Genomic DNA, 15,214 nt, shown 5'->3' on the forward strand with positions numbered 1-15,214 from the left:
GTTTTTTCCATGGTGAGAGAACTACAGTTAAGGCCTGTTGAATAATAAGCTTTGTTTTATCAATTTGGATTCCTAGCTTGGACCTGTGTGCATACCATTTCTGGGTTAACATGAGCTGAAAGATATTTTGAATTATTTTACACTGAGTTATCCAACCTGTTTTCACAAAAAACAAACAAACAAAAACCCACCACCTCCCTCCATCAAGAAAGAATGAGATGGACAGAGGTAATAATGATCCTACAGTCCTTACTGATGCTAATAGAAATGTTGCCTAAGTGAGGATGGTAAAATCTGAATTTGTCTAATCTTTCCTTTGAGCACCTTCAGAGGTTTCCATTCCCTTACAGAGAAAGTGCTAACAGAACTAATACAGTTCTAGTGGAGAAAATAAGTAACTAGGATATATGTTCTCCCTGGGACAAAGGGTATCTGGTATTGACATTTCTTAGTTGACTGTGGACACAGAAGTGCCATCAGTCACTCTAGACCCACAGCTAGAAGGAAAAGTGGTCAGTATTCATAAGTGTGCAGATAACATAGATTCCCATTTTTTCAGTGGCCCTTCATGATTAGGAATGACTTCCCGAGGGATTTTCTCTGGATTCAAAGAGGGATCCCTAAAATAGAAGGCTATCTGACTCACATGCAATGCTATCAGGGTGTGATTGGTATGACTTGGAAACCTCCACCTCTCATATTAACTCAGATGACTGATTTAGAACTGAAGACATAGTTGTCTAAATGAAAGAGAATACAACATTGTAAGGCCCACCATGCTGGTTAAAAGGGTGGTTGAATTCAAACAAACTCTTTTCTTATAAAGTTCTCCAGATTGCCAAGTAAAGCTTCAGAGTCTCACATATAGTCTACACCATAAGCATCTTTCTCAGGACTTCCTTTTTTCTACAGCAATTTCACCTACAGACTCCTGGGGAACATTGAACTGTACTTTATATTTTCTTGACAGTTGAATCTCTGTCTGAAATTTATTTCTTAAGTGCACAGGCATTGTTACTACTCCCCTACTTTGTACTCTCTGTAACTGCTACTACAGTTTCTGTAGAGCCATCATGCATATAGGCTACAAAGAAAGGAGTCACAACATTGAATGTTGCCCATAGGAAGAACCTATGGATCATTAAAACATGAGTAACTATGGAGTGGAAAAGAAGCTGACAATTATGTAGATCTTTATAGTTCTGAAATAAGTGTCTGGATGTCAGTGCCTACAATTGTCACGTCAGGTATAATAAAAACATCAGAATTTACACTAGTAAGTTCAATTCTGATTTAAGGACAGATCAATTCCGCCTGGAATCATGGGATGCTCAAAATTCAAGTGATATATTGTATCTCACTTGATAATACTTCTTTAAATTTTGTAAGTGGTCCAGTTCTACATAACGTTGTCACAGGCGCATGGCTATGAATCCCCAAACATCAACAACGTGACTCATTTAGACATGGGCCATGAATAATGAAAAACTTGATGAATATGGGTACCAACAAAATGCAAACGGGCTACTAAGTAACTTAGTCAGGGACCTGCTTCTGCTGGCATTGAAGTCAATATTTGAGTGTCAATGGGAGTAGTACCCGGGCCTTACTTACTATAGTACCTAACAACATTTGGGTTGGATGTTCATTAATCGGCAGAAATTACATGAAAAATGATTAATTAAATAGGCTTTCAGTTTGAAACACCTGATACTGAATAGTGACTTGTGATTCCCTCAATACTGTGGTTAAATGTAGTGAAGTTTATGTGTGGCACTTGTTTGATGTTATAAAATGGACAGTGAATCAGAAAAGGGGAATGTTCTGCAAATCCAGAGAGATAGAGGTGAGCACATCCAAAGGGGGACTGGGCTGGGTATAGCAAAATAAAGTAAGACCCAGTGCAGCTAAAGTGAGGCAGACCTTGTACAGCTAAGAAAGAAGAGGTCAAATACCAAAAAGGACCTATAACAATATATGGATAAATAAACAACAACTAGAAGTGATTATGGATACTCTTTGAACTTCCTTTCTATACAGCGGCCAGGACATTGATACATTTACTCAATATGTTAGGGTTCAAGTAAGTAGATGCAAGAGGTATATTTAGTAGTTAGAGAAAAAGATAAGCAGCCAGGAACTCCTGATTTCTGATCCCAGTTCTGTCACTGACTTGATGAGTGACCTTGGGACAGGTTTAAAATTCCTATACCTCAATTTACCAATCTTTAAAATGGGAATAAAAATGATCTATGGTATCTCTCGAGGAAATCTGTTGAGTAATCAATTTTTGCATAGTAATTTGAAGATGTGACTACTGGAAGGATATGATCACAGATAAATTACTCTTTTATTAACCAGCTTATGGAACTAAGAAAAAAAATCACAATTTCCAAGAACTTTTTTTTTTTACAAAATATAGTCACAATTTTTCAACCAGCTGTATATAGTACCTTTATTTACAACAACTAGTGCTTAGACAGATATATCTATCACTAATTACCATAAAAGATATACAGTTTGAGGTTATAATTATTTCATTTTCTTTCTTATACTTCTCTAACAATAGTTTTCTAGTGATTATGGATATTTTACTTTAGGTAAGTGATCGGGAGAGATGGCCCTGAACTAGAAACTTAGATCCAATACCTTCTTAATTGGGGAAAGTTTGGGTCCTGATTTCAGCCTTACTGATCAGGTCCATCTTCAGAAACATCAGGCATTTTAACCTTGATTTTCAGATGGGCTCATTCTAGTCTGTGCACTAAAAGAAATGCATTGTCTACTTTCTTCTTACTGAAAAATTAGAGCTAAGGGTGAAATCCTGGCTCCAATTAAGTCAATGAGAATTTTGCCATTGACTTCAATGGGGCCAGGATTTTAGCCCAAATCTTGTTTGCCTTATTGACACAAGTCACCCCTGTGATGTGAATTGGATAGTCACGTGAGTGAAGTGTGCAAAACTTGGCCCTAACTTTGGAAATAGCACCATAGGCTCTGTAATAGCTTTGGGATGAACATGTCTTTAAAATGTCTGTATAATTCTAAAACTATATATTAAAAATAAGGTGTATAATTACAAATAATTTTTTGTCTTGGCCGTATTGTTTGAGTTTGAATACATATGGGTCATAAAGGCATCAAGTTTTTTTCAAAGTAAGCCAAAGCAACTGTTTCATTAACTTCTATGTTATAGTATTAAGTGAACTATGTTTCACTTTCATGAGTAGTAAGTTTATAACAATATCTCAGTCAGAGCAATAATAAACATGAATGGAAAGTGCTTTCTCTCTGTGTTATGGTAACATAACCTTTAACAGAATGTTGGATGTTGTATGAAGGTCCCTTAAAGTCAAAAGGAATGCAGTGTGTACTCTACAACTAAAGATGCAATGCTTAGAAAATGCTTTGCAAAATGGAAATTTTTCATACAAAGTGGCCACAAGAGAGTGACTACAAAAAATGATGAATCATCTGTCAAAGAAATCTCTGCTTCTTCCAGAAGAATTTATGTCAACAAGTAGGACAATGCACTATCCAGCCGCTCTAATTCAGACCATTCATTTATTGTAATACTTCAAGTTTTGGAAGGTTACATGTAAAATGCTGATTAAAATCATCTCTCCAGAAGAGAATTTGTACAATCTTAATGGGAGTCATACAATTCTTTAGGGAACATAGGATATACATATGTTTGTGTGTGGATGTTATAGGATGTATATATGTTTTCAATTGGCCAGAAAAAAAAATTGGTTGGTTGGGATTTAACAGTGAAATCTTCCGGCACCACAAAAAATTAAATAGTAAGAGGGAACCCCAGGAAATATCAAACCCAATATAGCAGGTCTCCACCATTCACCTCCTGGGGCTGTGCAAAAGGAATTATGGCTGGAATGCAATTGCACTTTGGCTATTCCCAGCTGCTAGAATGGCCCCTTGGGGTCCTAGATAGCCGGGCACCACAGTTGAAACCTATCTTAAGTGATCACTATAAAGACTAACAAAAATCCCTTGCTTCATGGAGGTGATTTTCTAATAAAAGTGGAGTGTGGTGACTCCTCCCACTTCCTCTCAAAGATAGCATTCAGCTCACTATGCTACTTCAGAAAGACTGACAGTTTTGTAGTGCCAAAAAAGGGGAGCAGTTTGAGCATATTAAAGTTGTATCCCATAAATGAGCAATTCATTTCAATGAGGGAAAAACTGACTGGGATATGTCTATATCTACATGAAAAGGAGTAAATATTTACCATGTAAGACCTGTGTACTAAGCCAGTGGCTCTCAACCTTTCCAGATTACTGTACCCCTTTCAAGAGTCTGATTTGTCTTGTGTACCCCCAAAACTACTTGCTTACAAAATCAGACATAAAAATACAAAAGTATCACAGCACACTATTACTGAAAAATTACTTACTTTCTCATGTTTACCATATAAAATAAATCAATTGGAATACAAATATTGTACTTACATTTCAGTGTATAGTGTACAGAGCAGTATAAACACATCATTGTCTATATGAAATTTTAGTTTATACTGACTTTGATAGAGCTTTTTATATAGTTTGTTGTAAAACTAGGCAAATATCTAGATGAGTTGATGTACCCCCTGGAGGATCTCTGAGTACCCCGGTTGAGAACCACTGTACTAAGGAAACAATCCTTCAAGGTACTGAGTCTCTTTGACTTCCATTGAAGACAGTGGTAGTTAAGAATGCTTAACACCTTGCCAGATTGTACAGATCCTACACAGTTTCTTCATAAATGCAGCAATGTGCTTCTTTTCTCTATCATTTAAAAGGTTTTTTATATCAGAACAAGCTTCTTTACATACTTAAGTACAAATTAGGAGTACATGTTTGATTGTGTTTTAGCTGATAAGTGAAATGAAAACCAGTATGTAAACTTACTTTTAAAAATTTTTTACATGTGTGTTGTTTCAATTGCCCAGACTATTATCTATTGCCCAGACTATTGTTAATCGGCATGTGCCTTTGTATTATAAAACACTACTCTTAGCCACACTAACATTTTTATAACTGTCTTATACTGTCTGCTTCTGTTTTTCTTTACACTGACAGAGCACAGGGAATACAAAAGGTATAACTATTAACAGGTTTATGATATTTATCCAGTGCAATAAAAGCCTGTTTTCTGACAATATAAGAATCCTGCATGGTATACAGAATCCAGTAAAAACAAACAAGAGTTAGCGCAGACTTGTAGAGTACTAACCTGATCAGGCAAAAAGAGAATCGTCACATTTGGTATCATCTTAAAAGGAAAGGAGGAAGACACAGACTGCAACTCTGTTTATGAGAACATTCTTCGAGTAAGATCAGAGCCTCTACTAAATGATTTTCAATATTTTGGTTATCCTACAGGAAACCATTAATGATCAAAGATGGGAAATTATAGTGAGCACCATAATGCTTCACTGCTCTTACTATGTTGTTAAACAGAGTGACGGCCAGCTGAGACAAGCTTACCAGCTCCTTCTAGCACAGCGGAGAGGAGGCTTCCTTTGGCTCACTTGGTAGAGCTTCTGTCTTTGGACTACCAGGGCCCTGATACAAATCTTAAGTATGATAAGGTTGTGCAGTTTGTTTGCCTTTCTCTGATACTCTCTCAAATCCAGATGATGCCTAACTTAAAGGACAGGCATGTTGCATGAACTGCAGAGGAAAGTGCAATGGAATACATTTCTGTGACTAACCGTATAGACCAACATTTTCAAACCTGAGTGCTTAAATTCCTAAATTTATATTTAGGCACTGAAATGAAAATGGCCTGATTTTCACAGGTGCTGAACACCTGCTGCTACCATTGGCTTTAACACATCTGTACTACTGTGTTTGCGAACAGTGGTGAGATGTGACAGTGAACCAGTTGCAAAGGGTATACTCCTTGCAGATGGTATGTATAATGATGGGCCACAATCAGTTACAAGAGCATCATAGTTCATTATTTATTCAATTACAATTGTGGTGTAGAGTACTTTCTGGGGATTAATGACTGACTGGGGAGAGCTAGTGATCAGGCATGTCAATAATTCCAAGAAAATATCTTGCACCAAGGTCATTATTGCTATCAACTTTTTGAAAGAAAAAAGAACAGAATTTTTACAGGTGATGCTGTCTCTTTTGTGTTGTGTACATTTGCTTGACTTATCTTTCAGCTCATAATACTACACTTGGCACAGGAAAGACAACAGATAGCCTTGGGTTTACAACATTACATGACAGACTGATACAGAATCTGCATATCAGATGGGGAGGCCAGTTGAAGTATAATTGGAGGTTACCCATCTACCAACACTTTATTCAATAATATGACTTTTCCACAGCTGATAGCTAGCAATGACACCATGCTAGTCTTCATGAGGCCAACATCTCACCACAATTGAGCAGCGCAGCAGCATGAGTTATTATCATGGACTCAGCACTTTAAAGATATGGAAGCAAACACAGACCATACTCTGCCTCATTCTGCCATTTTGGGGGTTTCTGTTGCTTACTAAGGAAAGTTAGCTTGAATAATCAGAAATGAAATGAGTGACTATTGAGCTTTGCTGAAATTTCAAGCAAAACCAAGAAAATATACAACACTTTTCCCCCCAGTGTAGTTTGAGCCAAATTCTGCTTTCATGTATGTGCAACTGCCACTGACAACCAATTATGCAAATGCAGTTTATGTGCTAATATGTGAAAACATAGCCATTACTTCAGTGTATCTAGTTGGAGGGATTTCTTTAAAAAAAAACTTTTGAACAGTTTATATTTTATTTTGTGCTTCCTTTTGTCCTTCAGGCAGCTCTCTTCAGAGTGCCAGCTATATGGAGCCTGTGGAAAAATGATGCCGCTTCTACATGAAAGGAAACCTGAACTTGAACTAATCTCCTTCCGGACCAGCTCACATTTGAAATTCAAACTACATGACCCATCATTAGTGAATAAGGGCTGTCTGGGTAGTCAAAAGCCCATTGTACTCAAAATTAGGCAGGTACCACCATCATATTCAGAAGTATCTAGATTTTTTTCCATAGTACATCTTTAGAATCAAGACTATGACAGCAGATATACGGCATTCTGGAAGATGGGACAATCCAGCCTACATAAATACCCTGATGTTAACAAGCCACTAAAACCAGCTGGACTGCCATTCAGATAACCAATCAGAAAGCCAGATGCTGCTGATGGAAAGATTTATGTCAGTGCTCGCCTTGGAAACATGGTTCCGCGGCTGCTGAGTGTGCGCTACGTGAGGGCAGCTGATGACTTCCCAAACATTTTGGAAGAAAAGGAGGAGGTGAAAGTGAAAAACAGGCTAAATTCAGAGGTATTAAGGTCTGATACTCTGCTATTATTATTATTATTATTATTAATATTATTTACTTTTATTACCATAGCACTAGGAACCCCAGTCATGGACTAAGGTCCCACTGTGCTAGGTACAAACACAGAACAAAGACAGTCCCTGTCCTAAAGAGTTTATAATCTAAGTTGCAGGGCAATCTCTCAGATGATCCTTTAACTTTGGAATTCACTCCCTAAACATGGTCTGAAATAGCCTAAATTTGTTTACTACTAGGGCACACTGCATGGCTTATTTATTTGGCCATGTGGCTGGGGAGTGTTGAGCCTTCAATGAGGTTCAGATTTTTATGGCTTGGATTAGGGTTAGTGGCAGCTCAGTTAGGGAAAGTTCCGTTTTGTGGTCTGGCTTCTTTTGGATGTGGAAAGTTTCTTGTTTTTCTCCTGTTGAGCGAGGACTGCATTTTTATTTGTCAAAGACACCTACAATCTGGGACCATGTAACTTTGGTGATCCGCAACAAATAAAAAGTAACCATAGAATTCAGCTCATAAACAAACAATTTATTTCAGCAGATTATTTAACAATTACAAATAAACCAATTCTAGAAAACCCTCATTTGTTCTCTGATCAGTTGCATGCTAGAAAAAAGGGCTAGTTTCATTTAATGAATTATTTATTCTGAAGTTTTCCCAGCTCTTGCTAATTACAAACACTATATAGTATGTCCATCACCAGCTGGACTATTGAGAATGCTGCTTTGTGACTCTCAGTTCAATAAGGCTAAGTCAGGTGAGAGTAGCAGGTGTTGCAGGGTGATGGGCTGTAAACAGCACAACTCAGCACAAGTCATGGAGCAATAAGCAGATTGTCTAAAATATTTGTGTGTTAAAGGCCAGTCCTCATGGTTGTCATTAGTATTAGTTATTCCTAAGTACAACTCTTAAAGATACTGAAATGAACCAGAACTCCTGGATGGCAATAGGAGTAACTGCAAATCCTTAAAATGGACACGCCTCATATGGATTCACCGGATGATGGCTGTAAGGGCTTAGCCACACCCTATCTGTGCCCCAGTGACACCCACTTTTCTTTGTACTCACCAGTGTGTTAGCTGCAGGTTTTAAGTTTCGTTCACCACTGCTGAACACACTTAGTTCCTCCTCCATAGTATACAGTAACTTCATTGCACACAAGCTCAGCACACTTTGGCTAGCCACACTTCTTTAAGCAAGTAGTGCAGCAGCCTACATAATCAAGCTCTGAGTGAACAGACAGCATAAAAAGAAGCTAAGGACTGTATTCACCCAAAGAAAGGCACAAATATGTATCATAAGTTGGATAGGCATCTGTAATCAGTGTGTGCTTTGTTTTCTGTGAGGACTCAGCCCACGACTTTGTAAAGTTTATGCAAAAATAGATTCAGTCATCATTGGTAACCACATAGTAGATCACTTTTCTGAGCTCTGCATTTAACTGTCCAAACATATACAGTATAACCAAATCCACAGGTGGTGTAAAATGATCCACAGAAGTCAATGGAGTTATGCTGATTTACACCAGTGTAAGCTCTGACAGATAGTTTACATCCACCCTTTAAGAAGAAAACAACAACCTGGATGTAAAATGTCAAAAAGCTAAAGGCAAGTTAGCTGGGTTGCCATCTGCTGAATCGTTGGGTCACTGTGACCGCTCTTAGCATATTCCATGAAGAACACCTATAACGTTTCCGATTTGTCACAGTATTAACAATTTTCATGGATTTTAACACAAAAGGCAGACTTAAATAAAAGCCTTTACGGTGGCTTCAACAGTAATAAATTCTGATGAAATATCTCCTTGCAGACCATCTTAATCTTTTTCGGGCACGTACTGGATAACCTACAGGAGGAGCAGCCATCCTCTGCAGGATGGGAAAGGGAGAACCAAAACTGCGGATTTTAGTTCAGCTGAGAAACAAAATTCACCAACATTTCATAAAAAGGTCTTTGTACATAAACAAAATGAAAAATTCTTTTCATAGATTGCTTGTCAAAGAGCCACTGAAAATAAACTTCAGCTTTCTGTGTAGTTGTGTGGTAAGATGCGCTAAGAAGTGCACCATCTGAGTGAACTGTTTCATGCATGCTGCTTTAAGAGGATGAAAACGTGTTTGTTTGAAGTGTGGCAGAAAACAGACAGCTTCTTCTAACTGAAAATAAGACAATTAAAAGCTCTTCTTTATTTTAATGCTACTAAATAACTGTTCTCTTTTTAGTGCTTTTCAGAATTATTCCAGCCCACAAAAGCCCTAATTGTCTTTTGGAATTTGATAAGGTAGCGGAGCTAAGCCACTTCACATTGGGAAATACTGCTCTGGTAGGAACCTCAAGCTGTCAATTTACATAAAGAAATGTTTCAAATTAGAAGCTTATTTTTGGTCCACATATCAGGGGTGGTCTCCTTTTGTAGCTTAAAAATCTGCACAGCACAGCAGCTAAACAGAAAGAAATGACTACTGCACTTTATACTGTACATCTTGCCCTAATTACTGCAAATTCATATAAACTTGCAAAAATTAGAAGTTAGGAAGATAAACCTCACAATTAAAAAAAATGGAGTATAGTGATGAGGCCAAATGGGCCCATTGTGCAAGAGTCAATGAAGGACTGTCACGCTGTGAGCTTGGCAATTTGCATAGGGATTTGTCTACATGGGAAAGCTATTGCAAAATAATCTAGGGTGTAAATTTAAAGCATAATAGCTATTCTGCACTAACTCCCTGTGTGGACACACTTACTCTGTTCCAGGGATATATCTACACTGAAAATAAATTTTCTTAATTCAGGTTAGCTAATCCATGTTAGCTAAAACAGCAGTAAAAACAAGGCCACTCTACTTTTAACTCAGGGTAGCTGCTCAAGTTAAAGCCTATAGGGAACCTGGGTTGAACTAGAGCAGCTAACCTGAGTTAAAAGAAGAGATGCTATGTCTTCCTTGCTATTTTAACCCAATTTAGCTCTTGTGGGTTAGTTAACCTGAGTTAAGAACACCCTTTCTTTCTTTTTTGCAGTGCAGACATACTCTACGAGTGCCTTTTTGCAGTTTAGCTTAATTCAGCACTCTTAATGAGGAATAAGAGTATTCCCAGAGAGAGCTAGTGTGGAATATGTATTGCAGAATAAGTATTCTGGTCTATTTCCCTATGTAGACAAGCCCTAAACTACCTCCAAATGGTAGAGTACTGCCCCTGCTACCAAAACATGTACTTTTAGGACTATAGTCACACCACCAGACAGTACTGACTGGCTGATACTATAATCTCATTGCCAACACTTCCACCTTCTCCAACCTGAACCTGTAGGAGTTATATCAACCCCCACTGCTAGGTTTGAAGTGCTTGCAGGTGAAGTAAGTAGGATAATCTTGCCAATGCTAAATATAGTCTTTGAAGCTAAAGCTAGTCTTTGGAGGGAGGGATAGCTCAGTGGTTTGAGCATTAGCCTGCTAAACCCAGGATTGTGAATTCAATCCTTGAGGGGGCCACTTAGAGATCTAGGGCAAAATCAGTACTTGGTCCTGCTAGTGAAGGGAAGGCAGGGGGCTGGACTCAATGACTTTTCAGGGTCCCTTCCAGTTCTATGAGATAGGTATATCTCCATATATTTAAGTTTAAAAGTCACCTCTTACAAAACCCACTGAAACCCACTGAAGTCCTTCCAGCAAAGTGCTGTGTCATGCCAGCTATATCTGTAGGGCTGTTAAATTGTCTTTCAAATAAACCCACAAGCTAAAGAAGTTCCATGAACCAGGTACAAATATAAAATCCAATATAAGTGCTTTTATGCTGTTGCATTTATCATTTATCTATCTGGGGATTGGTCCTGCTCTGAGCAGGGGGTTGGACTAGATGACCTCCTGAGGTCCCTTCCAACCCTGATATTCTATGATTCTATGATTTAAAGTTTCACAGACAGTTTTAGGGAAACACTGTTAGGAACTGACTAGCTAGCTTGGAGAAAATAAAAATTTTCTGAACCTGGTGCAAGCCCCTCCCCCCCCCAATACTGCATGGATGGGGATCTTTAAAAAACTGTATAATAATTAGTAATAATAATTAAAAAAATGAGTTGAGTTTAATCCAAATTGAGAGGTTTTTAATAGTTTAGTTAATGGAAACAAACAAAAAATTCACACTTCTTCACATTTTCTCATTTCATGTGGAAGTGGAAGTATCAAATAACTGTCAGAGAAGCTATTCCCATGGTATTTCTGACAGAGCTGAAACCTGGAAGTACCAAAATTCTCATGAGAAAACTTGTTACAAGATTCCCAGACCAAAGAGGTTAGGAGAAGTTCAGATAAGCATCCATATTCTTGGATGTTTATCCCTAGCCCTCAGAGGTTTGTTCAGCACTACAAGAATAACTAAAACATTTCTGGTTGCTCACTGAGTATTTTAATCCTATGTCACTTTGCTCCACAGTATCAGATCACTTATCTCCATAGCAATCAAATAAGGAACTGGTTCCAGCAGTTGAGTATAACCAGAATGACAGTTCTGCTTTGAACCACCTATACACAGTATCAAACAAAGGAATTCAGCAGCATCAGTTGACATAGTAAAATCATGGATTCTGATAAAAAGCTTGTTTACTTTGGTATCTGTAAATAGCACTCTAGTTATGGGTATCTCTGATTATAAATAATTCTGAGTGGTTTGTAACTTGGTCACAAAAATCCTCTACAGCCTATAACTTGGCAGGAAAAGTTTCCATCAATGATCAAATTGATTTGACTTTCTAATGTACAGTATCAGAGGGGTAGCTGTGTTAGTCTGGATCTGTAAAAAGTAACAAAGAGTCCTATGGCACCTTATAGACTAACAGACGTATTGGAGCATAAGCTTTCGTGGGTGAATACCCACTTCGTCAGATGCATGTAGTGGAAATTTCCAGAGGCAGGTATGAATATGCAGGCAAGAATCAGTCTAGAGATAATGAGGTTAGTTCAATCAGGGAGGATGAGGCCTTCTTCTAGCAGTTGAGGTGTGAACACCAGTGTATAGTAGTGTACTTTAAATTACACCTGCATAGCTTCTCAATGACAATCTCCAATATAGCATCCATGACGCTACCTGTGTATAAAAATGTCTATACCAACTATTTGCTGAGCAAATATTATATGACAATATTTCAAAAATTATCTATGTAAATATTTGTGGATAGCACTGCTGCTCCAAACAGCTGTGCAAATTTGTATATAGAACATCACTGTACTTTTAGTTGCATATAACAATACCGCATATATACTTACCTGGAAATATAACTAATATAGAAAATCAGTTCCAAACATTTGGAAAGTTGCTAGTCTTTAATCTTTTCTGGTAGTTGCAGAAAAATGAAAATGGCCCAAATCTTTAAAATTTAAAACTGCCCAGTAACCAAAATACTGCAGTACTTTTCAGTATTCTTTTTACTACATATTCCAGTGGTTCTCAACTCACAGCCCAATTAGCACACAGCTGCAGCCCAGCTGTGTGCTAAAGGCCACCAGGCCATACGGGATCTGAATTCCCAGCTGTCTGGCCGCCCAGTGCCATGGGATCTGGAGCTGCCAGCCGGCCGGCCCTGCAGAAGGACCGGGATCCAGGGCTGCCAGTCAGCTAGCACTGCAGAGGGCCCGGGAACTGCCCCACAGGGTCGGGGTCTGGGGTCTGCATAGTGGCTGCCGGCCGGCCGGCCCTGTGGGGTCAGGGTCCGGGCTTCCACCGGTCGGGTCCAGTGTTGGGCTGCGTTCCAGTCCCGCACAGCAAGATCCGGGGTCCCTGCCATCCAGCCCCCTGCCCAGGGCTCCACTCTTGGCCCCACTTTGTGGAGGGGTGTCTGGGCAGGAAGCACTGGGCATAGGGGTCTGTGGAGGGGGAATTCAGGATGGGGGGGGGCACGCTGTGATTCTCAACCTGCGGCCCACAATGATAAATAGATTGAGAACCACTGACATATTCAATGCAATGGATCCATTATACACAAATCATACTGTTAATTCATAAAAGGAGGTTGTGACGGGTTAGATCACAGAACCCCATTGGGAGCTGCCATCCAATGTGCCAAGACTACTTCTATACCTGCCAGCTCAGGACCCCAGCACCCATGTCTTGCTGAGCCAGACACTCCCGTCTGCTCCAACAAAGACCCAGGGTCTGAATTACTTGCCCCAAAGCTGCAGGCTTCACTGAAAGCAGCTCACAGAAGTGTTCTTGTCTTTAACATCAGATGCCCAACTCCCAATGGGGTCTAAACCCAAATAAATCCGTTTTACCCTGTATAAAGCTTATACAGGGTAAACTCATAAATTGTTCGCTCTCTATAACACTGATAGAGAGATATGCACCGTTGTTTGCTCCCCTAGGTATTAACACATACTCTGAGTTAATTAATAAGTAAAAAGTGATTTTATTAAATACAGACAGTAGGATTTAAGTGGTTCCAAGTAGTAACAGACAGAACAAAGTAAGTCACCAAGCAAAATAAAATAAAATGCGCAAATCTATGTCTAATCAAACTGAATACAGATAATCTCACAGAGATGCTTCAGTAAGTTTTTTTTCTCAGACTGGACACCTTCCAGGCCTGGGCACAATTCTTTCCCCTGGTACAGCTCTTGTTCCAGCTCAGGTGGTTGCTAGGGGATTCTTCATGATGGCTCCTCTCTCCCCTTTGTCCTGTTCCACCCCTTTATATATCTTTTGCATAAGGCGGGAATCCTTTGTCCCTCTCTGGGTTTCCACTCCCTCCTTTTCAATGGAAAGATACCAGGTTAAAGATGGATTCCAGTTCAGGTGACATAATCACATGTCACTGCAAGACTTCATTGCCCACTTGCCAGCACACAGGTATACAGGAAGACTTACAGGTAAAACACACCCATCTGCAGACAATTGTCCTGGTTAATGGGAGTCATCAAGATTCCAATCCACCATTAATGGCCCATACTTTGCATAATTACAATAGGCCCTCAGAGTTATATTTCATATTTCTAGTTTTAGATACAAGAGTGGTACATTTATACAAATAGGATGATCACACTCAGTAGATTATAAGCTTTGTAATGATACCTTACAAGAGACCTTTTGCATGAAGCATATTCCAGTTACATTATATTCACTCATTAGCATTTTTTATAAAATTATATAGACTGCAACGTCACAGAGGTCAGAGGCTGTGGCAATGTATTAATAATAAAATATGTAAAAGTCAGTTAAAATACATAATATCTAGTTTGCTGAGGGGAGAACCTTGGGAGGTTCAGTTAAGTATCCATAAATGTAGATGCTTATCTGAACCTCTGAGACAGGCCACATCCTGATAATAATCTCCTTGCCATTATCTTGGTTGTGGGGAAGCTCTTTCCTTCCCTCTGAATGGTAGCAGTTGTCTCTAGGGGAGAGGACTCCGCACATCTTTCCCTCAGCAGCAGCAGTAGAAAGTGACACAATAATTGTGGCTGCAACTGCATCCTTTTAAATGTCATATCTCTGGAGTTCTCTGTAGAAACAGCCCCAGACTGCCCAGTGTTCCCAGGCAGTCCCCAAGGCAGGGTTTTGGCACTAGAGGAGGAAGTTTCAATATGGACAGGTGGGGCTGATCCCTCCACTGAAACAGAGGCAGAAGAGAAAAGGGGGGAAGAGGAAAGAGGGACCTTCTCTGAATCTCAAAAAAGGTTCAAGTTTGTTTAACTGGATGGGCAAAGATTTTGGTCAGCTAGAGCAAGCTAAAACTGCCTTGATCCTGATGGTCTCAATAGCATGTTACTTTCTCTTGCATTCAGGGAGCATTCCTGCAGACCATGTGTTGGACTCAACAAGTTGGTTAAGGTTGCAGTTTCTTTCTACATTTATTGCCTTTTATGGGTTTAATTGAGG

This window comes from Terrapene carolina, unplaced genomic scaffold (genome assembly GCF_002925995.2).
Source record: "Terrapene carolina triunguis isolate 2854851 unplaced genomic scaffold, T_m_triunguis-2.0 Scaffold66, whole genome shotgun sequence".
NCBI lineage: Eukaryota > Metazoa > Chordata > Testudines > Emydidae > Terrapene > Terrapene triunguis.